This window comes from Piliocolobus tephrosceles, chromosome 12 (genome assembly GCF_002776525.5).
Source record: "Piliocolobus tephrosceles isolate RC106 chromosome 12, ASM277652v3, whole genome shotgun sequence".
In the NCBI taxonomy this organism is placed as follows: Eukaryota; Metazoa; Chordata; class Mammalia; order Primates; family Cercopithecidae; genus Piliocolobus; species Piliocolobus tephrosceles.
In genome coordinates, this window is record NC_045445.1 from 41,376,978 (window position 1) to 41,390,581 (window position 13,604).

Below are 13,604 nucleotides of genomic sequence, written 5' to 3' on the forward strand. Positions count from 1 at the left end.
TGGCAGAAAGACCAATGGAATGGAATAGACAGCCCAGAAATAAACTCTCATGTATATGGTGAAATAATCCTCAAGGTTGCAAAGACTTCCCCTTCAAGTAGGGGAAGAAACAATCTCTCCACAAAATGGTGCTGGGAAAACTGGGTATTCACATGTAAAAGAATAGAGTGAGAACCTTATCTTACACCACACAGTATACAAAAATTGACTCAAAGTGTATTAAATTCCTAAACATAAAACCCAGTGCTATAAAACTCCTAGAATACATGAGACTTGGCAATAATTTTTTTGGATGTGACAGCAAAAGCACAGGTGACAAAAACAAAAACAGACAAACGAGACTGCATCAAGCTGATGAACAATTTTCATCAAAGGTTGAAAGGGCAATCTATGGAATGGAAGGCTATATTTGCAAATCGCATACCTGATAAAGGGTAATATCCAAAATATAAAGAACTTCTACAATTCAACAACAAAAAGCTAAATCATCAGATTAAAAGATGGGCAAAAGACTTAAATAGACATTTCTCCAAAGATGATATACAACTGGCCAAGAAGCATGTGAAAAGATGCTTGACATCACTAATCATCAGAGGAATGCAAATGAAAACACAATGATATTAGCCCTCTCCTATTGGGATGACTTCTATTAAAACAAAACAAAACAAAACAAAAAACACACTGAAAATAACCTGTGTTGGCAAGAATGAGGAGTAACTGCAACCTTTCTGCACTGTGGTTGGGATTGTAAATGGTGCAACCACTATGAGAAACAGTATGAAGCCTCCCTCCCAAATTAAAAATAGATCTACCATATGAATCAACAATCCCACTTCTGGGTGTATATCTGAAAAAGTCGAAAGCAGTGTCTCAAATAAATATTTGCACACTCTTGTTCATAGCAGCACTATTTTCACAATAGCAAGAGGCAGAAGCAACCCAAATGCCCATAGAAGGATGAGTGGATAAACAAAATGAATGGAAACAAAATATAAATGTATTACATATACAATTTGTGTATATATATTTATATATACATTATGTGTGTGTGTGTGTGTCTATACACACACCACACAATGGAATATGATTCAGCTTTAAAAAAGAAAAAAATTCTATCACATCCTACAACACCAATGAACCTGAAGGACATTATGCTAAGTGAAATAAGCCAATCACAAAAAGACAAATACTGTAAGGTGGTAAAATGTATGTCATGTATTTTTACCAAAATTTTTAAAAGTTAAGAAAAAAAAGTAAGGGTCTTGTGATATGAAATGGACCTTAGTGTCAGTATTTTTATGAGCTGACAGATCTAGCATAAGTTTGTTTTTATAAATATGCTTTGGTTTTCCCAATCATGAAAAGGGGATGATAAAATACTACCTATTACTCAGGCTTGTTGTCAAGGTCAAACAAGATAATGTATGTAAAAGTGCTTACTACAGCACTTACTAGATAGTAAATGATTAGTATCTCTTAGCTATGATTGCCAGCTAAGACAACTTTAGGCTACAATTCCAGAATAATGGCTTTCATGGGATGAGGGAAACAATTAAAGGTGGAATCCTGATAACAAACACATTTTTCCCTTCTTCTCTCATGGACCTCAGCTGGGACAGAGAAGTGGCCTGATGAAGGTGTACAGACAGGATGTTTCTGGTTCTCTACCTATGTCCTCTAAGGCGGCCAGTTACATTCCTTGTTGGCCAAAATTTGTATATTTATCCCACTAAATTAACCTGATTAAAAAATAAAATGTATTTAGAGAATACCTCTAACTTCTAGAAGGATCTCAGGGCTTCCTCTCATAACCCCACAGAATAGGAGTACCCCTGGGGGTCAGAAGAGACAGAGTCGTATGATGTGATGCTGAAGAACAAGTTAAGATGGACAGAACTTCTATGCCAGTTCTGATTATGAAATCTTAAGTGGGGTTTTGAACCACCTCTGCCACAGTTTCCTCAGCTATTAAATTTGGGTTATAAATGTGTAAAATAGTCCCTAGATTGTTGTATGAATCAAATGAGATAACCTATGTAAAATCACCTAGCATAATGCCTGGCACACAGTAAGCATTTAATAAAATGCAGTTAATGTTAACCAAGGTGATCCTTGGGCCACCGTTCTGGAGAGAACTGATGTGATGTAGGGAGCCATTAAACAAACCTCCATGTCTTTGTAGCAAGAAGGACATCCTCTCCCTATTGTAGCCTCTTTCCATTGCTTCTTTGATTACTTTTTGATTCTTTTGATTACTCTCCGTTTTTGATTCTTTTGATTACTCTCCATTGCTTCTTTTGATTACTCTAGACACACAAAGTGTGGAGTGGGGAGTTGGGAGGACATTCACAGCATTTATAGGACTAGGGAGAGTACTAGGACTACCTTTGCTCTAGAAAGAGGGACAGATATTCTTTTTCTCCCTGAGTTGTTATAGGGTTCTTTGTTCCTTTCTTTTGGAGTGCTACTTTCTAGAAGGAAAGAAAAGTCCTTTTGCCTAGCTCAAGGAAGCTAAGGAAACTGCTAAGCTTATACTTAGCATGATGAGACTTAGACCTTCATGGGGCCATAGGAGGATGACATCCTTAGGAAATTTCCATTTCTGCCCCTTCTGTCACTTTCCCTCTTGCTTACTATTTTCCTATCACATTAGCCTGGTTTTTGAAAATGCATAACAGCTTTATCGAGATATATTTCACAAACTGTACAATTCACCTAATTAAAATGGTTTTTAGTATGACCATAGAGTTGTGCAACCATCACCATTTTCTAGTTTTAGAATATTTTTATTGCCCTGAAAGAAGCTCTGTAAATGTTTTTAGTTTTTATTTTATTTTTTACTTTTTCATGATATCCTCTGGTGTTGAAACTGATTTTAATTTCTTTTTATTTTTTTCACGATGTTTTAAATTATTTTTCTTTTTCTTTTTTTCATGGTGATTTATTTTTCTTTTTTTACACGATATGTAAACGTTGAGCAATCTCTCCTGTGGGAGACCAGAATAGACCACCCTCAAATATGCCTCTTTGGCATAAGGATTGTCTTAAGCTGAAGGCAACTAAGAAAAAGCAGATGCAGGAAAGCTCTCTGCCTTCCCTCTTTTTGTCTAAAAACAGAATATAAATTTAAAAAGACAAAAGATACACCACCTCTCCCTTTTACCAGGGAGAACAAAGGCTAACCACTGAAGAAAACTTTAGATTCTCATAGTCTTGAGATGGCAACACAGAAATCTACATTAACAAGCTTTACTAACAAGCTTTTATGTGCCATTTATTTGCCTTCTCACAAGTTATCACTCCTAGAGACTCACAGTCCTCTTTCTTTGTCTTGTCACTTCTCTAAAAACTGACTGTTGTTTGTTGATAGTGCTACATAAGGTGGACTTCAAAGCCACCTTTTTGAGAATTACTCATTCTCTGGGTATCTTCCATATTTATGTAATATATATTATATGTAATTATATATTATGTATTATATACAACATATATAATCTTATATAATATATAAGTACATATAATTATATATAACATATATAAGATACATACTCTATAACATATAAAAACTACATATAATATATAACATTATATAATATATAACATGTATATAGAATGTATTATGTTTCTATTTATATAAGTATATAATGCATTATATATACATATATAATATAATATATATTTATATATTTATGGAAATATATTTATATATTCGTATAAATACATATATGTGTCTATATAATATGTATGTATAATATGCATAATATGAATACATATTATATATATATGGTAATAAACTTCCTTTACTTTTCTCTTGTTACTCTGCCTCTGCCTTTTATTACAGGGATCTGCTTTAACTGGAATTTATGAAAGTTGAAAAAAAAAATGATTCTTCCTTCCCTACACTGTCCATTCTCCCTTCCCCCAGGCCCTGGCAACCAATAATGTACTTTTTATCCCTATAGATTTGCATGTTCTGGACATTTCATATAAAAAATCATACAATATGTGGCCTTTTGTGTCTAGCTTATTTCACTTAGCATAATGTTTTCAAGGTTCATTCATGTTGTAGTATCTATCAGTACTTCCTTCTTTTATTGCTGAATAATTTGCCGTTGTATATAATGGACACATTTTATCTATTCATTGGTTAGTGAACATCTGAGCTGTTTCTATTTTTTTTGGCCAGTGTGAAACCATAAACACTGTGAATACTCATAGCTACTATGAATATTTATGCTCAAGTTTTTGCCTGAGTACCCGGCTTTGATTTTGGAGTGTGTATACCTAGAAGTAGACTTGCTGGGTCACATAGTAATTCTGTGTGACTTTTTTGAGGAATTGCCAAGCTGTTTTTCACAGCAGCTGCATGATTTTGCACCTCTACCAGAAAAGTACAAGGGTTTCAAATTCTCTCCTCCTTCCCAACACTTACTTTCTGTTTTTAAAATTGTTGTTATTATAGCTATCCTAGTGGGTCTAAAGTGGTATCTCATGTTTTTTTTTAAGTATGATACTGTTTATTTAACTTAAAAAACATTTCAGCATTCTAAACATAGAAAAAAATAACAGAACATTGCAAATCGTATTTAAGTACAGAAGGTTCTTGAACTTCATTGATCCAGTGGATCTTCACTGACAATTAAGAATTCTAGAGTTTGTTTAAAAACAGTTTAAAAACTACCACACTTCACTAAAAACAAAAAAAACAAACACCTCTAATGCCAGCTGATCCCACTTTGTCCACAGCTAAGAATGGCAGCAGAATGCTATGTCATTATACCCTAGAAACAAGATCACCTGAAGCTAAATGGATGCCCATGCAGAGTCAACAGGTGGAGCCTTACAGCAGCACACCCTGAGCTACAGCCCCCCCAAAAGGCATCTTCCCCCACAGCTTCAACACCAAGCAAAGAGCATGAATAGTTTGTCGGGGTTGTTTTTTCTTTTTACAAATTATAGATATATGCAGTTGATAACTCAGCATTTATTTCTAGCCAATAACCATAGACTTAATACCACCTTAAAAATAAAAAAACTGCCAAAAACATCTTTAAATGCCTTGTCACACCAACTACAATGTACGCAGAGTAGGGAGAACACCAGAGTGACTTTTCATTTTTAAAATGTTTGAAATATGTACAATTTGATACAGTTTCAGGATGCTCCAGACACCCAGCCACTTCATGTAAACCACTGACAATTTCTTTTTTTTTTTTTTTTTTTTTACACTATGATCATGATCAAATTTTGCAATTAAACTTAATGAGGGCAACAGACACTTCTCAAATAAGAGATAAGTCAATTATGACACTCCCCTACTCTAAGGTATTCACAAGATGACAGATAAACAGGTTTTTTTTATTTCCCCTCTTCCTCCTTCTCTTCCTCCTCATCCTTCTTTTCTTCTTCCTTGTCTTCTTTGTCTTTCCCTTCTACCTTTTTCCAGGTAACTTTAGTGGGACCCTTTGCACCATCAAACTTTCCTTTAGACTTATAGTCAGCAACATCCTTCTCATACTTCTCCTTCAGCTTTGCTGCCTTAGTGATGTAAGGCTGTTTTTCCCTGTCACTTTAGTTAATCCACACCTCACCCACCGTTTTTGCCATGCCTCCAATAGAGATGCCAGGATTTGTGGATTTGATCTTGGGGCGGAATTCTGAACAGAACAAGAAGAATCCAGACAGTCGCATTTTGAGGGCATTAGGGTCCTTCTTCTTGCCTCCCTCAGCTGGTCCATTATCCTTTATTTCCTGATCATAGTGTACTTTATCCACCTTTGTCATTTCATCAAATTTGGTCTTCTTTTTCCCAGACATGGTCTTCTGCCTCTCAGAGCACTTCTTGGAAAATTCTACAAAATTGACAGGGACCCCTGGGTTTTTCTTCTTATGTTCTTTTTTTCACATCTGTGCAAAGAAGGCATAAGCAGACATCTTGCCCTTTGGTTTCTTCTGGTCACCTTTAGCCATCCTGACTGTATTGTTTCCTAGTCCATCTCATGTGTTTCTATTTGTATTATCCTAATGACTAATAATTTTGAGCATTCTCTCATGTGGTTATTGACCTTTTGCATATATTCTTTGTAGAAATATCTACTCCAGTCTTCGGGGTGTTTTAAAATTAGGTTGCCTTCATGTTCTTTATATATTCTAGATACTAGGTTCTTATGAGATACACGATTTGAAAATATTTCCCCCCCATGTGAGTTATCTTTTCACTCTCTTGATAGTGCCCTTTGATGTGCAGAAGCTTCTAATGTTGAAGTCCAATTTATCTTTTTTTCTTTTGTTGCTTGTGCTTTTGGTGTCATATCTAAAACACATTGCCTGATTCAAGGTCACAATGATTTATACCTATGTATTCTATGAGGTTTATGGTTTTAGCTCTTCTATTGAGTTCTTTGATACATTTTAAATTAATTTCTGTATATGGTGTGAGATGAGGTAGAGGTTCAACTTTATTCTTTTGCATATAAATATACAGTTGTCCTTAACCTGCTTTTTGTTCCTTAAACACTTTGATCATTTGTATAACTTAAGGCTTCCTTATTTGCTGTTTCCTTTGCTTGGAAATTTCTTACCTCTCTTCCTTGTATGGCTGGCTTCTGACTTTTTAGGTTTCATGTGAAATATCACCTCATCAGAGTGTCCTAACTACTCCATCTAATCTAAAGTTGTCCTTATTCCCACCCCACCACTCTATCCTATCACCAAATTTTATTTTTGTTTTAAAATTTATCTCTCTACTTCAGTAATGTTCACTTGTTTTATTGGCTGTCTTTCCAACTAATAGGTGAGCTCTGTGAGAGCAAGGATCTTGTCTGTCCTGTTATCATTGTATCTCCAGTCTCTGATACATAATAGGTGGTCAACAAATTATTATAGAATGAATGTAGTGGTCCCATAAGTAGTAGTAATACTAATAACAATTACCTCAAAATTATTTTGCTACTTAATGATTTGTTCCCATAGTATAATGATAATTTTTTAAATTTTTAAAACTTTTTCCCTAGGTAGAAGAATTAAGTCCTGAGAAGGGTGAAAGTGACTGCCCAAGGTGAAACAGGGAATCTTTGATTTGTGGAGCAATCTTCACAGCATTAATTTAGCTTGTGGTATCCCACAAGAGTAAAGGGAGAAAGACACAAGAGACACATGGTTTGAAGCTATTCAAGGCCAAATTCAAGGTGCTTGGACCTGCTTCCAGCCTCCCTGTATTTCCTCAAAGTTTGTCTAAATTGAAGAAAGAAAACCAGGTGGTACCAGAGTTGATGGCTCTTTGCCAAGCACAGCAAGTATCAGCCACTGAGTCGCCCCTTACAACTCATTAAAAATGAAAAAGAATTGTTAAGGAAGCTGGAAATACTGCTTTATTTCTGGGTAAGATTGGTTTCTCACAGCTCATCCCTGGTTACCACCGGACAATTGTTGGTCGATACAGCACTTAAAGCTGAAAGGATATGTAACCACTTTGCCCCAGTCCCCACATCCTTCCTGAGTCACTTCTTCCTGAGCCACCTCTTGTCCTTGAGAAGCTGTGGCATGTGGGAAACAGGGTGGTTGGGGGAGGTCTGACCAATCTTTGTCTCCTTCACAAGTCCTTGTTTCTTTACCTATCCCTTAAGTGTGAGTGTTTCTCAGGGTTGCTCCTGTTCCTGGCCCTCGTATTTGACAAACACCTTTGTTCTATCATCTACCCGTAGGCTAGTATTTTCCCCACATGAACTTTCAGCCTGGAACTTTCCCCTGAGCTCTAGACCCATATAACTATGTTTATTGCATATCTCCACTGGGATGTACAGAGATGCTTTGGACCTAATAGCGAAGCTGAACTCAATAATTTACTGATCCTCACCGTCCACTACCAGGGAGAAAGAGTGTGGAGAGGTGGGGATACCGCCGTGTGCCTGTGTTCTTATTTTAATGAAGGATATATCTATGCACAAATTTTCTCAAAGCAGAAATTTAGGATTCATAAAATATTTCTCCCTTTCCTTTACTCCTTTTTGGACCCTGCCTTCTGTCCTCATCCAGCCTCCAACCTTTCTTCTTTCTCCAGGTTTTTTTTTTTTTTTTTTTTTTTCCTGAATCTGTTACTCAACAGACGTAAGAGCTCTGTGGCTTTGGAAAAGTCATTTAACTTTTCTAAGCTTAAGTCTCCTGCTCTGAAAAGGGGGGTAATGTTTATTTCATAAGTTTATTGTGAGGATCAACTTTACTATTCAAATTTTAGGAATCATTACTCATTAAAAGGCAAGTCCTGCTTGCAAGGATTAGGCAATGTTTGCCTGTAATTCCCAGCAAATATTCTTAATGACAGCCTCCTGGGCAGACCTTCTCAATGGAAGGCATGTTAGAATCCACCAATGTGCCTATTATTTCCCCAGAGATCAGAATTACATCCCAAGAAGTGATGAAATGAAGTTGTTTGGCTGTCAATTGCTTTACTCATTGCTGCCAAGAAAACATGGTTTATATCGCAGGTCACTAGGCAAATGCCCAAATGTTCTCTGGGGTGGTCTTAAGCTAGCACCCGAATACTTAGCCAGAGAACAAAGCTGAGGTTTATAGAGTAGGGCTTTTCTTATTGTATCATCTTTGCTTCCTGCAGCTGTTGCTTCATGGGATTTGGTGGACAAGTAGTCTAGTTTGTAGCACTGTCTCCACTGGCCAGCCACTGGCCCTATCAGATTACCCCTGTAGAAAAGGTTGCCATGTATTTCCTGAGCTCCATGTCTCATTTCCTGAGCATTTTTTTGGGGGGGCGGGAGACTATCTTGTAGCCTTCACTTTTCCTTCAGCCTCTAAGCCAGCACTGAAATGGCAGAAGACATGTTCATCCTTTTGGCTCTTTTGATGTCCTTCTGTGGTGTGGCTGTCCGGGTCTTTTGGAGCAGCCTGGCTGCCTATACTATTCAACAAAGCCAGGAAACTATTTCAATGCTATAATAACCAACGAGATGCCTAGAAACCAAAGTCTTTGTGAGTGAGATCCCAAAATTGACAAAGCTCCGTGATTTGCTTTAGGAGACAGAGGCAAGAACAATGATTTCTTGGTTCTGGAATGCTGCTTCTCTTGTTTCACTGAATTTTCTAACACTGAGTTTTAGAAAAAATTCTCCAGGAAATTAATTGGGGTGGTCTGGAAAATCAGCCATGCCACCAATGGCGACTCCTCCACATGATTTGACTGACTGAGAAGAGAGGGATGTTTATGTTAGAAAGTCTTTGAAAGACACTGATGGCTTTGTAGTAAGAGAGGTAGGATGAGGAAGACTAACAGAGGAAATACTGTTGAGAAAGTTGGTAGAGGATTTGTTCTTTCCGCTTTCTGGACCATCATTTGGGATACTGCCTGAAGAGTAAAATTCTACTCAAATCTTCACTAACTGGACTATGAGAGAGTGGACTTTCTGTTCCTAAGCTAACCAATCTCATAATTAGCTCAGCATTGAGGTACTTTGAATACAGGGGCCCAAGGTATATAGAATTCTGGTATATAGGACTTTTTAAGAGTTTTGTATTAACATCTTGATGGAAATTTTCACTAAATCTGTTTCCATGTATTTAATTATTTATTTTGAGATGGAATCTCACTCTGTCGCCCAGGCTGGAGTGCAGTGATGCGATCTCAGCTCACTGCAACCTCCACCTCCTGGGTTCAAATGATTCTCCTGCCTCAGCCTCCCGAGTAGCTGGGATTGCAGGCGCCCACTACCATGCCCAGCTAATTTTTGTACTTTTAGTAGAGATGGGGTTTCAACATGTTGGCGAGACTGGTCTCAAACTCCTGACCTCGAGTGATCCGCCTGCCTCGGCCTCCTGAAGTGCTGGAATTACAAGCATGAGCTACCGCGCCTGGCCACTAAATCTGTTTTTATTGGTACATAATACATGTACGTATTTTCAGAGTACAAATGATAATTTGATACATTCATATAATGTGTAAAGATTAAATCAGGGTAATTGGAACATCCATTACCTTAAATATTTCTCTTTTCTTTATCTTAGGAACAATTGAATTATTCTTTGCTAGCTATTTGGAAGTGTACAATAGATTAATGTTAACTATAGTCACCCTACTGATCTATCACACACTAGGTCTTATTCTAACTGTATATTTATACCCATTGACAAATCTGTACTCATCCTCCTTCCCCGCTGGCTTCTAGGCCTCTGGTAATCATCAATCTACTCTTTATCTTCCTAAATCTGTTTTTTTTTTAATTTACTTAAACATAAATATGCTTACAGAAAGATACTTATAGTGGTGTGAATATAATGCAATTTAGTTTAACTTACCCTATTCAATTTGGACCCAAAATTTGGTACATGATTTTAGTTAAAAAAGGATTTGCAATCTGTTTTATTTTCATCTACTATAAATATAATAAAAATCCTCCCTCAAAAGCTGTTAAAGCAGGCAGCAAGATCCATGAGCAAATTTATTTTTGGTTTACTTCTGAATAATACACAAATTGCACTGCAAAAGCTTAAAAGTTGGTGCAGCAAAATATTTTTGAAATGCATTTTAAAATATATTTTGAAACATATTGTGTAGTGGAGAGAAGCCTATGTGTAACATATGAAACAACTATAACAGCAATCCCATTTTTGTTAATATTGTGTGTAGCTTATAAAGCTACACAGACCAAGATAGAAGTAACTTCTTGAATCCGAGTTCCAGTGGTATGCTGGAGCTGGCTTGTAGCAGCTTCTAAGAATCGATTGTGCTTATCTCTTCCCAATTCTACTTTTACTGATGTCAAGCTGGTAGCTTGAAATTGGCCATGATGGGAGTATTTATACTACGGCAATCAGCAAATGCCACAAATTACGGCTCTTTTGCAGTCCTCCACCTCCCACCTCCTGAAGCCAGTTACTAAATGTTTGCCAACACACCACATCACTGCTTAACACTATCAGCTCATCCTTTGAGGTCAAAAAGGAAACTCAACAAAAGAGTTATTGGTTCTCATTTTTATATACTAAAGAAATATAAGTTTCATCTCTAGGTTTTCAATCTATAACTGAAACTATAGTTTAGGCAAGGAGTACCTTCCATATCCAAACTGTATTGGTGAGAGGTCATGGAGTTCATATGATTTTAAATTTGCAAACACGTATATACAAATTTCCCAAAGTTCAAGGGCAACGGGACTCTAGAAATGATTTTTTTTTTTTTTTTTTTACAAAATAAATGCTTCTGTCTTTGAAGACTAGAACAAAACATACTGATAAGAGAAGAAGAAACTTTGACAAAAGAGGAAAAAATAACTTAAAATATGTTGGAAAACAACATCAACAGAGGTTCAAAGGGTAATTAACAGAAAAATACATTTTCATAAAACTACCAAATGTTTGGCTTAGCTGAACTCCAGTGTGTTGCTAACTCACAGGGAATAGATTTTAACTAGTGTGGGTTAACTGGCACCTTAACAAAGCTGACAGTAAGCAGTATTTCTTTTTATTTCACCATTTTCCCTTCCTTTCCAACCTCTTTCTCCTCACAATCAATATAATGTCTCTACCATAATCTATCGATGTGTGTTTAACCAGGGGTCAACATCTTTTCTCTGTAAAGAGTCACTTAGTAAATATTTTTAGGCTTTGTGGACCATAAGATCTCTGTCACAACTACTCAACTCTGCAACTGTAGCGTGAAAGCAGCCATAGATGATACATAAGTGAATAAACAGTGGGAGTGTGCCAATAAAACTTTAAAAAAACAGACAGCCTACTGGATTTGGCATGCACAGTCTCTGGCTTGCTGACCTCTTGTCTAGACTGCAAAATGCTGTGGGGGTATTGATCTCATTTGGGAAATGCTACTGTATGCAACAGTGTTTGGCAAATGAGGAATGGGGATGGGGGCATATATCAGAATCACCTGTCACCCATATCTTACCCTTGCAGAATCTCTTATTCCAGACTGATTAAAGGCAGGATTTAGGTATTCCCTAGTTTCCTTTCCAGTACCCATTTTAGCACCATCACGTCCCCTAAATACATTACAAGAAGTGTTCCTTTCTCAAGCCTTTCCACATAATCTTAGGAAAGCATGGCTGAAGAGCATTTTTAATTGAAAACATATCAAGAGCCACAGAAGCAAGAAATTTTTTTTTCTGAGAGAGCGTTCAGCTGTTAAGAACAGGAAAGAAAATTTTGCCCAATAAATTAGATTATTATTTATTATACACTTAAGTGTCTACAGAGAAAAGAGGATAAAAAGAAGAAAGTAAAATGAAAGCAAAATGGTACTCTTCTTAGAGTTTCAAATAATGACAGGTTCCCCAAATGACAGGTTTAATCACTAAGCAAAGGGCAATATTTACTGCTGTGCATAGAGTGGGGATCATCTATTTTTTATATGTCAACATTTTCAGCCATATCTCACACAGTTACTATGGGTCAGTTAATATTAACCTATTTTTAATGAAGGAGGGCCTAACATTTCTTTTTACATAATCCTATGTCTGAAGCAATGGCTCTTAAGGGAATGACAGTTTGGAGATTAAAACTTAGTTGGGGGGCTTACACTGCCAAAAGTCTGACATTATACCTAAGGGGTCATCTGTGCTTCCCCCAGAAACATGATGGCCTCAGTAAGCCATGATTACAGATGGAAATGTGATTTATTACTGTGTTGTAGAACAAAACGGTAAAAACTGCTGATGGAAAGTTGCTAGATAGACAAATACATGCATGAATATAAAATTACATCACTGATAAAAGGCAGGATACAGGTGGTATGCACAGAAGGCAGGAGAAACTTTGTAAGTTCATTAAAGAATCATGGTACAATTAATATGTTAATTTATGGACATATTTTGAATTATGGCCACAAAATGCTAGAAAATAGGCCTAATCACCTTTGTAGAATTCTGGTGAGGGAACTGGGCCATCAGAGAAGCATAGATACTTTGGATCAGTCCAGTGTGCTCTGTTAAGGGAACCATTCTTCCTTCTAATTCATTTGGATTTGTTCAACAAAGTTCCCCATTCACAGGACATCTAGGAGGGGAAAAGAGACATGTATGAAAATAATAATAATAATAACAATAATAATAATACAAGGTAGAAGATAATAAGTTTCCTAAAATATGAAGTGTCAGGGACATTCATACGTGGAAAATATGACATCATTTTGGAGTAGAACATCAGGCAAAGCTCCATTCATCTCCAGACCACTCAGCTCTTTTCCCAAGCAGAGGAGCAGTTATTAGTGCACTGGGATAAATTAAACACTGACTTTTGATTGCATTATTACTATAAAAATATGTTAGTTATTCCTTCCAATGTATGATTTCCACAAATTCTTAAATGTAAGCTCATTACAACTTGGAGCCAAAGATTGCTCTGCTGGAGCATCTTCCCCATCAGGCAATGGAAATCAGTTTGGGGAGAAGAGGTTGTTCTGTCTTATTCTATTTAGGCATGTGTTCTCTCAGTCACTTCTAGCCACATGGGTCTGCTACCTACCGTGGTAGAGACTATTTAGGTCATTGGAGGAAAATTAGAGATAATCTTTGTTCCTCAGCAGGCTTTTGGGCACCAAGTGAGGAAGTAAGATAATGCAGTTCAAGAGCGGGCATGCCTGCGCG

General features: G+C 36.8%; 1 pseudogene; it reads right to left on the minus strand.

Annotated features, from left to right (window-relative positions):
• Positions 1-5,358: 5,358 nt before the first annotated feature.
• On the minus strand, positions 5,359-5,970 carry LOC111536685 (annotated as a pseudogene).
• Positions 5,971-13,604: the final 7,634 nt, after the last annotated feature.